This window comes from Marmota monax, unplaced genomic scaffold (assembly GCF_021218885.2).
Source record: "Marmota monax isolate L192 unplaced genomic scaffold, Marmota_monax_Labrador192_F-V1.1 WCK01_AAM20220418_F8-fsc00055, whole genome shotgun sequence".
Taxonomy (NCBI): domain Eukaryota; kingdom Metazoa; phylum Chordata; class Mammalia; order Rodentia; family Sciuridae; genus Marmota; species Marmota monax.
The window spans coordinates 9,114,879-9,128,902 of record NW_026695205.1 but is presented as its reverse complement, the minus strand read 5'-3'; the positions used below and the strand labels follow the sequence as shown (position 1 = coordinate 9,128,902).

Sequence of the window (14,024 nt, the reverse complement as noted above, 5' to 3'; positions counted from 1 at the left end):
ATTAAAAGCGACCTTCTTGCAAAGACAGATACTGTCATGAGCTAATGAGGAGACTGACTGATCCTGAATGTGCCCGGCAGGAATGAGAGAGAGACGTCATCCATAAAGGGATTGTGCACCTGGTGGGAAATGTCTTCTGGTGCCAGTAAATCTGGACACGCCCTTCCCATGCATTGCAAGAAAACGATGTTTTGGATTCTGTATTCTACGGTGGTTTTCATGAAAGTACTGTTTTGGTGCATCTCGTTTCTCAGAAGCAAACAAATGTGGGTCAGTGGCGCCTAAGCAGCAAGGGACAATAGGACCCAATGCACTGTTGGTTACAGAAACAATAAGAAAGCAGGAACCAGGCAACCACAGTGTCAGGCACAAGAGCCAGGAAGGAAGATTTACCAGTTCACCAACTAGAACTGAAACAAAGGAAACACCTGTTGTGGTCACAGAGGCCAGAGACAGTGAGGGTAGGTGCGGACAGGGGTCCAGGATCCACAGAGTGATGAGGGATAAGCTTTACTGTTGGCGGGGTGGGGGGAGGTGTGGAAGAATCTGGAAAACACCCAGTTTCTTTCTGCTGAAACACCAGGTGGCCATCTGCTGCTGTCTCCTGTGCTCTTCTCGCCCAACCGTCCTAGGACTTGTCACAGTGCCCGTTAACTCTGCCACACAGTCCTTCTGCTCAGGGTGACCTCGGTGTCCACACAGTGGACTCTTGCAGAGCAGTTGGTTCACATCTCCAGGGACCTTCACCATCACACCTCAGCTACCCACTCCTGTGGCACCTCCTGACCCCCAGACGCTCCTAACTACGGGCCTCCTGAGGACTCTAGTGCAGACCTGCCATGTCCACACCCGGCCCACCCTTCTGGGGGCACTGGTCACGCTGCTTCACCTGCCCCTGATCCACACACGCTCTCCAGTTCCACCTCCCCCCAAGGAGCCCTGGTCACACCTGTCCTCACTCAGCCAACACTCAGGGACCGTCTTGCCAAAGCTCTTCTCCCTGCCTCCCTGTCTTTCCGATGCTCTCATCTGTGTCCAGAGACAATCCAAACAGATTCAGCTTCAAGACTTTGACTGCCTTCCTTGAGATTCTAGGATGGAGGACTTTTCCCTCCTCCAATGGGATGAGGGTTCCAGTGAGCCAGGCAGAAGAGGTTGGTTTTACAGAGAGCGAAGGTGGGAAAAGCAGAGGCAAAGAAGGACATGCAGATGATAGAGTTTCAAAGCTACTTTCTTCCTAAGGCAGGGACAGACAGAGAGAAGGACAGAAGACGGATAATATTGGGCCACTGCAGGTCGCTTTGTAAGGACTGAAGCAGGGAATAGTTGCACCGGTTCAAACTGGCCTGTGGGAGAAGTGCTCATCGCTCTCTTCTGACTTCTTACAGGTCAGAGAGCAACTTAATTCCAACATGGTGATGTGGGACTTTGAGTTTAGCCTGCTCTGTTGGGACCCAAGGCCGGAGCTCAGTCCAAAACAATGGTCCCCTGTGATTTTTATTTAACACACGATAACCTGACACTGAATTAACACACACCAATGTTTGCTTAGCCTCTGCAATCTACATCAGATCCTGTTCTTCACCTCTGTCCTTCCTCATTCTTAACAGATGATCTTGGCTCTTCCTTAATAGAGAAAATAAAAGGCACCAAGTAGGCCAACCCATTTTCGACCCTGCCTACGACCTCACCTGCAACAGCAGTCCCCAGTCTGACTGCCCTGCTGCGTGTTAGGTGCAGAAGGTGTTTCTCTGGTTGTCTGAGTACTTCTCTCATGCTCTGGACCTTACCTTCAGCTCCTATTTAAAATGTAGTTTTTCATACTTAAAATTTTAATTCAATAATTTTTTTTAAAGAAGGTAACTTAGTAAATCATATGTGCAACGTCTTCCATCCATGCACTCAGTTGACATGGCCCCCTTTGTAAAAATTCAGCTACAAAAAAATCAGATATATAAAAATGAGGGACAGATAAAGCATGTACCCAGTGAAGTGTAATTCAGAAAAATTCTAAGCTCCACAGGAGAAGTGAGGTAAAGCAGACTGTCCAAAGGAGGAAAGATTAATTTCGACCCATGGCAGGAGGAACTTTCTGCAGTCCTAAGACTTAAAGGGATGGAATATAAATTGGAGCATAAGGATCTGGAGCCAGGGAGAGTCCCATCGAGGATGCGAATGGCCGTGTGCCTGTGTTCTGAAGAGAAGCCTAAACATCAGCCGTTCCTAGTGAAGAGCTAGTGGTTGGAGATATTGGAGATATTGAAAAAGAGGCCGCGAGGAGCAGAGATGTCGGAAAAGCCCCCAACCTCTACCCCTTCCTAAGACGACTCCTGTCTTCACATCTTTCCTTATTCTACCTGTTTGAGTCCAGCTCATAATGACTCCAAATGCCAGACCAAGAAACGCAGGCCTCGTTCTTCAGAACACATAGATTGTAAAATGCTTCACTTGTGTTTGGCTTTTAACCAGAGATGAGAAACTCAGAGCTGTCCTTCAAAAGGCTGGTCTGATTGGAGTGTTTGAAGAAACTGAGAGACAAAGGAGTCAGAGAATCAAGCTCAAAATGATCATTATTATGAATATCATGGGTGCACTATATCATCATGAAGTTTTCCAATTAGCCATAATATCCCAGAAGATCTACTGGACGTTCATGTGAGAATCCACTCTATACAGTTTACACAGCTGGCATTTCAAAGAAGCAGGTTTATCATCTGCTTTTGTAAATTTCATAATCTTATATTAAAAATAAGATATAAAAGTCCAACTAACACTATGAAATACAGACTACAACAGTTCAAAAAAAAAAAAAACTGCAATTATTAAAGTATAGATTACCCGGCTCTTAGGAGCAAGGGTTGGCAGGCTGTTCTCTAAAGGGCCAGTGAGTGAATAATCTAGAAATCTGTGGGATAGTTGGTCACTGTTGCAAATACTCAATATTTCTGTTGAAGCAAAAGAAGCAACCACAGAAAATACATAAAGAATAGGTATGAGCCAGGTGTGATAGCTCTGGCTCATAATCCCAGTAACTCAGGAGGCTGAGGAAGGATAGCAAGTTCAAGGCCAGCCTTGAACTTTTTATTTAAAAAAAGAATAACTAGTGGTCAAGGGATCCTGGGTTCAATCCCCAGTACCCCAAAAAAGAAAAGAACAGGCATGGTTGTGTTTCAATAAAACTATATTTATAGAAACTGTCCCAGGATATCCATGGAAGCTAAAATTCATGGCAGAAAGTTTGATGAGAAACATGACATTTATCTAATCTTGACATCTGGCCTCTGGTGAAGGCCCAGTCATCACAACATGGCGGAGAACAGGAAGGACATGGCCGCGGGCAGAAGCGGGAGGCACAACAGTTGCCTTGCTTTGTAACAGCCCATTCAGGAACAACTCACTGGCCAACCAGCAGCAATCCCCCCGAGCAGCACCCCATGACCTAGTGACCTTGCACAGCCCCCAACTCTCCAAGGTCCCTCCACCTCAACACCACCCCACTGAGGACCAAGCCTCCAGCACACAAACCTTCTAGAACAAACCACACCCGCCCGGCAACACAGGTCAACCAAGGGCAGGAAAAACTTGCAAGGTGGTGGGATAAGAATCTTAAAGCCATGAGAGGCTGGTGTGAGCAACTCCCGCATCAGGCAGAATATCAATGCTTAAGAAATTTCCAGCTGGCTTTGAACAGACTCTTTTTAACATAGGATAACCTGTGATTCCGTTAAGAAAAAGACAAAACTGAGCTTGGTCAAGTAGAAAAGACTAATGAATCCATGGCATATTTCAAAATATTTTCATGAGTGTTAAAGAAGCTAACAAATCAAAACTTCCAGCCCTGTGATAAGAAGGAAGCCTGTCACTTTAATGGAACCTGTGCCGCCAGGGGCCTCGCGCTGCCACCGTATTTAAATTTAAACAAGGACAACAAAAATCTATCTAAGAATCGGGCAGATCCAGGTGTTACGGGCCCAAGATTCAGGCAACGTGCAGATCTCTTTTCAGGGAAAAAATGTAAAATTATGAATATAAAATTAGATGTAATAATAATGAAGAAAGAGAAAATAAATCATGATAAATTACGATTTTTAAAAAGTTGACAAACACAAAAATCCAGGAAAGTGGTTGGTGGATACTCAGCATGACTTTTTATACTTTTTCTAGATTTGGTGGCTGCATATTCTTTGACTGCCTTTCCACGTGACAAAATTCTGTTATAGTGTGATCTGTGCAGAGGGAGGAAGGGGGTCTGCTGGCAAGAAGCCCGAAAACTGAAGTTTCATTGGCAACAAGTAAATATTCCCCTTCCCACAGATAAAATGCTTCTGAGCAATGCTACATTGCTTGTCGGAGCATTGAAGGGTGACCTCTGAGTGTCAGAGTCCTAGGTAAGTTGGAAGTCCAGGGGCTATGCCAAATCCACCAAGCTCCTGGGCTTTGGGGCATTTTATTAATAAAGAAGAAACTTTTGAAACAAAAGGGGCCTAGCTGCTCTATATGCATGGAGTGATCACAGAACCAAGGGAGTCGTAGTTAAATAAGTCTAAAAGAGCTCCCTCAATAAGAATAAAGGCACACCCTGAGAAAGCGTGGTGGAGAGTGTGTCCCCTGAAACCTTGGAGCATATTACAATCAAGGATCTCAGAGCCACCAACACTCAGGCAGTTTATTTTGATCCCTTACTATGGATAAGTCACGCTCAGAGTTCAAGAAATTTAGGGAAAATCCAGCAAAGCCCTTTCAACAAGTAAAAACGGACATTGATTTAAAACCCCCAGGTCCAGCGGGGGTTGGGCCCAGTTAGTGCAGTGAGGGTCCTGACCAAGCAGGACCCCTGTGGATCAGAGGATGGAGCAGAGTCAGAGGATGAGCTTCAACTAGCGTCTATTCGGCTCATAAAGTGTGAACACTAATTCCACAGCAGGAGCAAGGAGTCAAGAGTGCAGCCAGGCAGAACTCGGGGCGGCACCAGGAGAGAACCAGGCCCCCATGTTGTGTGGATCCGAGTCCACCCGGCTCCCTGCTTCCTGCATGGCCCCTGGGAGAGCCCCGGGAATACAGCCGGTGATCATCTGCGTATCTGGGGCAGTTAAAAGAACTGCCCCTGTTTGATCAAAAGCAGTGAAACTCACGGCTAAAATCACTGCTAGGTTAAGGGCTGCGAATATGCAAATCAGGATGAAACCTGTATCGTATCGTTGTTCCTCGTGGCAACGCTAGGACCCGTGTGCGGAAGGTGTGAGGGGCAGTTCTGAGGCCTGAGAAACAGGATCTGTGGTGGAACGTTCGCCTCCGTTAACTTAGAAGAGTGCCGCAACACTCTCGATTGTGTTTGTTAAATTAATAAGAAGTAAGAAGTGAGCAGTAGTAGGCTGCTCATCAGTTCCATTCTACAGACAGGCAACCGAGACCCGGGAAGCTGGTGTTACTTTTCCACAAACAACAGAGCCAGGATTTGAACCAGAGACCAGGTTCTGCCCCCGCATACCCACCAGGCAGGGAGGGGCTGACCTAGTCCCCCGCCACAGGAGCGGGGACCCTGTGTCCCACATCTCCAGTCTCGGTCGTGTGGGGACCTCAGCTGTTGCTGATGTCACTTGTCACAGCCTGTTTGGGCCAGTTCAGTCTCTGTATTAACAAGGCGAAGTCAGTCCTATGGAATAAGGCGCCTGCCAGGCACCAGAGAAGCGCAGGACACACCTGTGTGGAACCAAGTCCTGCCGACCACCAACACCTCACAGAAACCTACTCTGGTATTCTGTGGGCTCCCTGCAGATTCCCACTGCATCAAGAAGCAGGGTCCAGCTGGCTCTCCTCGAGCGCCAGAGCTGTGAGCTCCACGCCCCGCTCAGCCCACTAGGAATGCGTGTCCAGCCTCGGCCAGTGGCCAGCAGCCTCCTGTTATTCCACCGCGGTCACTGCCCTGTCACCAGGCAGGCGAATGATTCGGAGCAGGAGTGGCAGTATGTGAGGTGGGCACCCTGACGGACAGCAGGCCCCAGAGGAGGAGTCACGGCCTGGCAAGGACATGCCCAGGGGCAGGTGTCCTTGAAGACCTGAGAGGTTCCTTAGCCAGAGAATTTTAATGAAGGTAAGAAAACCTGTCACGTTAAGGTTGCCAGAGAGTCTCAGGAAGTCAGGGCAGGATGGGGTCCAGGAAAAAGAACTGGGTATGCCACAGAAGGCCCATGGGCCAAAGGCTGCGTCCCCAGCCCTTGGCACTGGTAGGAGGTGGTGGGACCTTTAGGACGTCAGGCCCAGAGGGAGGTTTGGGGTCACAGAGTGGGGCATGTCCTCATGAGGACTGTGGACACCAAGCTCTTTCTCCTCTGTTTGCTCCCAAGCTGCCGGGAGCCGACAGCTTCCTCCACCACATACTCCCATCAGGACGCGCTGCCTCTCCACAGGCCCAACACGCAGGGCCAGCCAACCACGTACTGAAGTTCTCCACAACCGTGACCCAAATAAACCTTTCCTCTGTTTAACTTGATTATCTCAGGTATTTTGTTACAGTGATGCAACTAACACAGGATAGGAACAATTATTGTGTAACTACCAAGCATCAAGGATTGTACCAGATATTTTTTCATTACTATCTAATCTAATTCTCCCAAAGCCCAAGGTCCCTCAGATAGTAAGTAACAGAGTTATAATTTGAACTCAATTTTTTTATGATTCCAAATTCATTGCTCTTCCCACTCTATTACCTGTTTAATATATTGAGCAACACCTTGACAAAATTTCTCTTTAAGAGGATATTCTTGTTTTATTTCCTAGATGCTAATGCTACATCAGATATCCGATGTGATTTTTGTGTGAGGTTATTCTACTGAATTGGTTTGTGGAAATGTTAACGACTAAGGTTTTAACGGGACCAGCAGTAACTATTTAGTGGTACCAGGGCTGCAAATGTACATGAGTTTTCCGCGAAGAAAAATGTAGGCAACCACCAGTTTCTGTTTGAAAATAATGGAGTCAGTGCCTGGTGCTCACCAGCTCTACCGTGGGACTCACCTGGAAGACTGAGCTGTGGGCCTTCGCAGACCAAAGCCTGGACACATTCAGATGCACAGCTTCTAGCTGTGCAATAAATGAACTCAGTAAGAAAATACAACCCCAGCAGAGAACTATGGACAGACATACTCATGGAGACAGGGCTGGGGCCGGCCACAGAAGGCCAGCTTTCATCCAACGAGATCCAAGACGAAGGGAAAAGGGTTCTGTTTCTCCTAAGGAGAACTAGAAGATATCCATGACGGAAGGAAGGTTCCAGAGGTATGTATCTGCCATCTCCAAAGTCAAGGAGCCTCAGAACTGTAGCCTCTGTAGCTCTGGAGTAAAATAGGTCAGTGACCAGCTGCTATCGAAATCTGCATTTCAACCCACCGAAGAAGTGGCTGTTTCACAATCAGAACCTGCTGAAAACGGAACGAGTTGCTTGAGGAGGTGAGAAGCCCTTCCGCTCTAGGTGAGGGAGGAAGGGGGGCCTTGGCTGAGCTGTCTCTCGGGGTACTGTGACGAGCTCCTGTGGTCTGTCTTCCAGGGTTGGAATCTCCTATTTATGATTCTCCTCAGTGTCCCCATTTTTCTCTCTAGGAGAATACCTGCAGCATCTGCTCCATGTCCTTCTGTGGGATGCCTCCTTCCTGTCCCCAGCAACTTCTCCATCCTTGACTGAATCCGCCTTCTTTCCAGTCACCTGGGAAGGCCCGCCGGTCCTCCTGCACATCACACCACGGCTCACCCTCACACATGGCAACCCGTGTGCTCTGGAGAGTACCAAGAGTGAACTCCAGGGCAGGAATCACAGTGAAATCTCCAGCGCTTCACCGTATGGGCAGGAAAACTGCAGCTCCTGGAGGTGGTACGAAGTGCCCAGGGCAGCAGGAGCCTCCCAGTGGGTCAGCCTGACTCCCCGTCTTCAGGTGCGGATGGCAGCCAACCCGCCCTGACCTCACCCTGGACCATTCCTCTCGCTGAGGCCCCGGCTTGCTGAGGCCGACTGGTTTCTTGGAATGTGACAGGAAGAAATACACAGGCTTTTCTTCACCAAAGAGTCTCGGTGACTCCTTCTGGTGTAGAGGTCTTGACAGAGGCCCTGATTCAACAAGGAAGTGAGTTCTGCAAAATAAAGCAATGCGAGTCCCAAGGAGATGGGATTTTCCTTCTCAGCTACCACCTAAATTGCATATTCCATTTTTTATTTATTAAAAAGTTAGTGCAGATTTGAGCAAAAACTATTTTCTCAATTCTGAAACAGAACAAATCTGGGATGTCAGAAATCTCAAACCAGATCTGTGCCATGTATTTGTCTCTCATTCTGAGTTCTTAATCAGTGTTAAATTACTACAGATGGCATGGATATTGTCATCCTGTAAACACGAGTTCACCCAGAGACGAGTCAGCCCACAGCCCATCTGGAGACAGGCAGCAGCCACCACGCGCCAAGTGTGTGTTAGTCTCCTGTGCCCTGCTAAAGCCCACGGCCATCCTGGAGGTAGACGCTGTTCTCCCGGGTCTTTGAGAGACAAGGGCACCTGATCGTGTACTTTACAAACCGTGGGGCCAGGGCTTGAGTGCAGAGCTTGGGAGCTCTTTCTTCTCTTTGCATCTCTTCCCAAAGAAAGCCCCAGAGGTCACCAACAGACTGTGGGGAGTTTGCCGAAGGGGAGCGTGTCTACCTTCAGAAAGGAGACCAAGGAGGATAGGACATTAGGAGTGGAGAAGAATGTCCAAGTGTCCATCAATCCAAGCAGAGAAAACATGCCCCAGGCATGGAGGAGACAAGTGGGGAGAGGTGTCCAAGTCCATCAGCAAAACAGGCTGAGCCAGACCTCACCTTGAAGGGGGCCACTGCCCACATCACCAGACCTGTTCCTCACTGGGGTCCTCTGTAGGAGGTGGCCAGGACCAACAGGGCAATGGTTTGAAGTAGGAGCTGTGGGTATCTGTCAGCTGTGGGCCCACAGCCAAGGCACACAGCTCTCCTGGGAACCGGCAGCCCAAGCCTCACTGCCACCCGGCTGTCACCGTGCACCTCGGCTGTCACTGCGCACCTTGTGGGCAAGGCGCTTAGAGGCCTCAGAACTATGTTTTTAAAATGCAAATTATTTTCTAGAGATTGCAAACTTCAGAGTTCTAAAACCAGTAAGAGCAAGCCGACTTCTCCCACCAACTCTATTCAGATTCATGGATTCAAAGTTGGAGTTCACGTTTTCTTTCTTATTTTCTTTTTTCCTTACTTTGCACTCTCTTCCTTATTTCTTCTTCCTTTTCTTCCTCAGTTTTAAATGACTTTTTAAGTAGACTCTGTGTGGAGGTTATGAAGGAGCTTGAAGAAGTCAGTTACCCACGTGGAGGAACTGGGGAGACGGAACATGTGTCCCTACAGTGACTCTAGTAGCCATGCGGTAGGTCTCCTGCCTCTTCAAGATGTGTCACCTTCTCTCAAATCCAATCATCTCTCCACTTCTACTTTGTTTTGATTTTTTTCAAGTTTCCTGCCTTCCGAAGTCTTCCATTTTTCTAAAGCCATTGTTTATCACCTTTGACCATTCTCATCTTCATTTCTCAATGATCACTTCCATTATTTCAAGTTCTTTTCCAAGCTCTGTAACCACATTTCTGAATCTATTTAATTCAGTTTAATCTCTGCTAACCTAAGTCAGAATAGTTGTTGCCTCTGATAAGAGGTCGGCACTCATGGAACATTCTAGGTCTTGATCTTGATGAGGTGAGGTTCAGGGTGGACATTTGCCGTCACTTAGTGAGCTATGTCCTTAGGGGTTGGCTGTTTCACCACATGTATATAAATTGTACCTTAATAAAGTACTGCTGGGGGTGGGGCAAGAATCGTTCAAGCATGACCCTGGCAGTTCGATCCCCAGCACAGTCATCTGCTTCTGCTAAATATTTTATTTTTCCATAAAAGGTAGGGACCTAAATATACTGGATGAGGCTCCTGTGGAGATTAACCGAAGCTCTAGTCTCTGTAGCATCAAGGTAGGGCTCCTTCAGGGACTTCCCGATCTCCGGCAAGGGAAGTCCAGTGCCCCTTTGAACCACTGTAAGTGGTTCCTCTTTAATCGCACAAGCCCACGGGTTTAATGAAAAGTGCCCAAGTTCAGGACAGGCCTTTCCACGCGTATATTCTGCCTCCTTGTCTGGAGAATAGTCCCCTCCCAAAAGGTTGAGGAGACATTCTTGGAATCTATGTTCGGTGGCTTTTAGCACCAAGCCCAGCTAGCTGAGCTCAACTACTACAGAAATTCTAGCTGCAGTCCTGCATGTAACCTAGGGGTCCAAGGTCCGTGATGCTCACTCTCCCCTGACCCCTGGATCAGTGACCCTCCACTCTAGAGAAGCTGCAGTACACACTTGGGTACAGATCGGTAATGAGAAAACCAGAGTTGGAGATGAAGTGTGATTCTCTGGGGTGGGGCCCTTGCAAGCTGCAGGCCTTCTACAGCAGAGAAAGCCCCCTTTAGTGTTAGCAGCCGATCACAGCAGGGTGTCACCTCCGAGGATCCCAGAGTCACAGGCCACAAAGCTGGATTCCTCGGCACTACCCCTGAGTGATGTGCTGCAGCCCTAACTGGTAGGCCAGACTCTCCCGTGTTGGAACAGAGGTAGGGACTCACCACAAACCTCTTTCAGGGTTCTCTGCTTGCAAATCAGAAGGATGGAATTCACAGGACAATAAAGTCAAGAGTGACAGAAGTAGGATTTATTCAAGTGTGGAGAACAGAAAAAACTATGGCAATAGCAAGAGAGGATCGCGACAGGGATTATCACCTGCGGCTGCTGGTCTCAGGGTTTATACAGCCCTTGGGTCAACACTATTGGTCCAAAGTTATAATAAGAGTTGGGAAAAATACTGATGCTCTTGGTACAAAGTTCTGCTAATCAGCGTTTGGAAAAGTACCAGCCCTGAGCTGACCTTCCAGGCAGGTCTGCCCCACTTCCATGGTCCTACCCCTGTGGGGGGCGGGAGGTGGAGGTTGTTGGATGGTGGATGCTTGGGGGTTCTAAGCTGCAGTGCTATGCAGAGTGGGCATCTGCACTGGGCCTGAGCCAGGCTGCCCGGGCCCTGGCTCTCCTAGGCCCTGGCCCTCTGCACCTCAGGCCCGTGCTGGCATGGCGGGCTCCACATATCCTAGGCCAGTGCCAACCCCAAGGACTCCAGCCTAGGCTGTTGCTCCACAGCTCCAGGGCAAGGACCTGGTTCACTGATGTTGGGGTGACCAGCTAGTCCTGCTATGCCCAAGACTTTCCCAGTTTTAGCATTAAACGTGGCACATCGCAGGAACACTCAGTCCCAGGCAAACCAAGATTGTATGTTGGTCCTCTTCTCCAGAATCCTTAGGGAACTGGGTCTCCCCTGCTAAGCTAAATTTTCTTATTAGCCATAGAATCTTAAAATGATTACTGATCTTTTTCTCTGATGTAGAAGTAACACAAACTTGTACAAAATTATAAAGAAAAAAAATCACCAACAATACCTCCCACCTTGCTGGGTAAATATGCGGTGCCATGATTTTCCACCGAGCACTGCGTCATGAAAACCTTTCTCACGATGAGACCTACCTCCCAAGGTGTGTTAGTATCTGCCTGGGAGCCTCTGTGAACCAATGCACCATAATTTTAACTGTTCCTCTTTGGCTGGACTTTGGTTCACTCCCCCTGACACTATCTCTTCCTGCTTTTAATGAATGCTGTGATTAACATCCTCGGGCACAAATCTTCTCTGTAGCACTTCGGGCATTTTTTTTTTTAACCGCTATCTTCTGTCTACTTGCTTCTCCTTTCTTTGGGTCCTGAGGAGTTTGCTCTGATGCAGGGAAGTCCTGTGAACGCCAGGACCCTTGGTCAGGGTACTCCCACCTGCCCTCAGGTCACAGACACACTGAGAATTCAGCTGAGGCTTGGTAGTGGTCCTAGTCTGAGCTCAAGGCGAGCACTCCGCAGTGTCTAGGGTAGGATCTTCATCCTGTGAGCTCAGGCAGACCTGAGATGGGGGAGCAGTTGTGAATGGGAGGAGTAGCGAAGGACCAAGCAGGAAGGAAGCTGGGATCCCAACCTGTGCTTCAACCTCAGCAGCTTCACATTAAGCTACTTTTCATGGGTATTATCTCTAGTCCTCTTAAGAACCTTGCAAAGGGTATTCTCAGTGTTAATTGGGGGGAAAATAAAAGGTCCAGAGAGGGCAGGTGTCTGCTTCATCCACTAAGTGAAACTTCTGGATCCAAGGCCGGTTTTCCTGCTGCTCTGGATGGACGGCAGCCTGTGCCCAGCTGCTGGAAGAGGAGGTGGAGGGTTCTGTGCTCTAGATCCCAATTCCAGATCTGGGCATTCAGTACACTGGGGAGTAAGGGGAAAAGGATCAAGTGATGAAGTGGGAGCTATAAAAAGTCCTAGAAAGTTACAATCGTCCCTTGCATCTTGGAGCACTGTCCAGTTGGTGGACAGAGCCACCCAAGAAAGCATCTTAGAGAAATGAGCCAGAACACTGTGTTTCAGTTTGGGGAACTTGGCCTTAGGGTCATTCAGGGGTCCAGGGCTGTTGAGGAGAAATACCCTGCAGGATGGACTGGGGAAACACTGGGGCAGAGTGGGGCTGGCCTTATAAGGAGTGGGAAGAGCAGGAGTCATGTCCCTGTTGAATTCCAAAAACTGACCACACCTGAGCATCCCAGGCAGAAGGCAAGGCCCAGGGCAGCCTGCAGTGGTGACCCTCTAGGCAGTGGACCTGCCCATGCGCAGAGGCCAGCCTCACGCTGGGGCTGTGGGAGAGTCATCCGACCCCAAAGAAGGCCCTGGCATGAGCTGGGCCAGACGCAGGACCTCGCCAGCTGGAGAGCCTTCAGGAGGCGTCTGTGACAGTCCAGGCCTGAGGGTAAGGGTGACGCGGAGGACAATGTGGTGGGGGAGAGCCCTGATGTCTGCCCTGAGGCACCACATAGCCAGGGTCTGGGAAGTCAGCCGGGGTGCCCAGGAATCATGGCTACTCATCTGAACCCGGGTCTTGGAGCCAGGCTTAGCTCCCCAGCCAGTGAGTGAGGTGACAGGAGGCCAGGGCAGGAACCTGAGGGTGAGGGGTCGGTCAAGGTGTGGACTCTGCGGGTCTGCTCAGGGCTGACCTGTGCACGGCGGTCACCACGGCTGAGCCACTCCTACTGGGTCTGTGGTCACCTTTCGTCCTGTTAGCCCCATGTCCCAGGCCAACTCCCTTCTCTGTTGATATTCTTCAAATCACTCGAGGAAGGTGCTTCTTGCCAAAACGTCAAACACCATTTCCCGAAGTAAAAAAGTACGAGTGCCCTTCACCTTCCTACACATATAATTAAAAAAAAATCAATTTGGTGCATATCTTTCCATGTATGTTTCTATGTATTTTAATAAAAATATGATAAGTCTAGACATCATATTCTGAGACTTGATTCTTATTGAATATACATCTTTTCCATGTCAGTGTAACAAAGCTAATTCATTATTTTAAATTGCCACACTATTTTTATAGCATGGATATAACAATTTATATAACATTTTCCCAACTAATGAACATTTTTATCTTTAATTTTTTAGAAGGTCTACCAACACCAACATGCCCTACTTTGCCTGAGCTCGGTGTGGTTGTTCAAAACAGACATGGAAGCATCTGCTCCCACCCACCTTGGTTGAAAAACCACCACAGTCCTGATTAATTAACCCAGAGCAGGGGCCAGGCGGTGGGAGGAGGCAGAGGAGGAGGAAGGCAGGTTCTGGGCGCGCTCCGGGGTTTCCATAATCCTCAGCCACTTATCTGTTGTGCCCAGGTGTAGTTCAACAGAAAGGCCCTGGCTCTGAGGGACACCCGGAGGCCTGGGGCGTGGGTTCTTGCTGTCACCACTGGTCTTCTCTATTGGTCCCAATCTCATCTCATTGTCTGTTCAAGGGAGCTGGGTTAGTTGGCCTCCACCTGTGGTTATGGATGATTTGATGCAGGTAGATCAAAATTTAGCTATTAGAATATGTGTGTATGTGTG

The 14,024-nt window shown here is 48.7% G+C and overlaps 1 long non-coding RNA gene across 1 annotated transcript; it reads left to right on the top strand.

Moving 5' to 3' along the window:
- Positions 1–4,129: 4,129 nt before the first annotated feature.
- Positions 4,130–13,414, top strand: LOC124083516 (uncharacterized). Its single transcript, XR_006848774.2, has 3 exons — positions 4,130–6,091; positions 6,778–7,446; positions 7,597–13,414. It is a non-coding gene; the product is annotated as an uncharacterized LOC124083516 (long non-coding RNA).
- Positions 13,415–14,024: the final 610 nt, after the last annotated feature.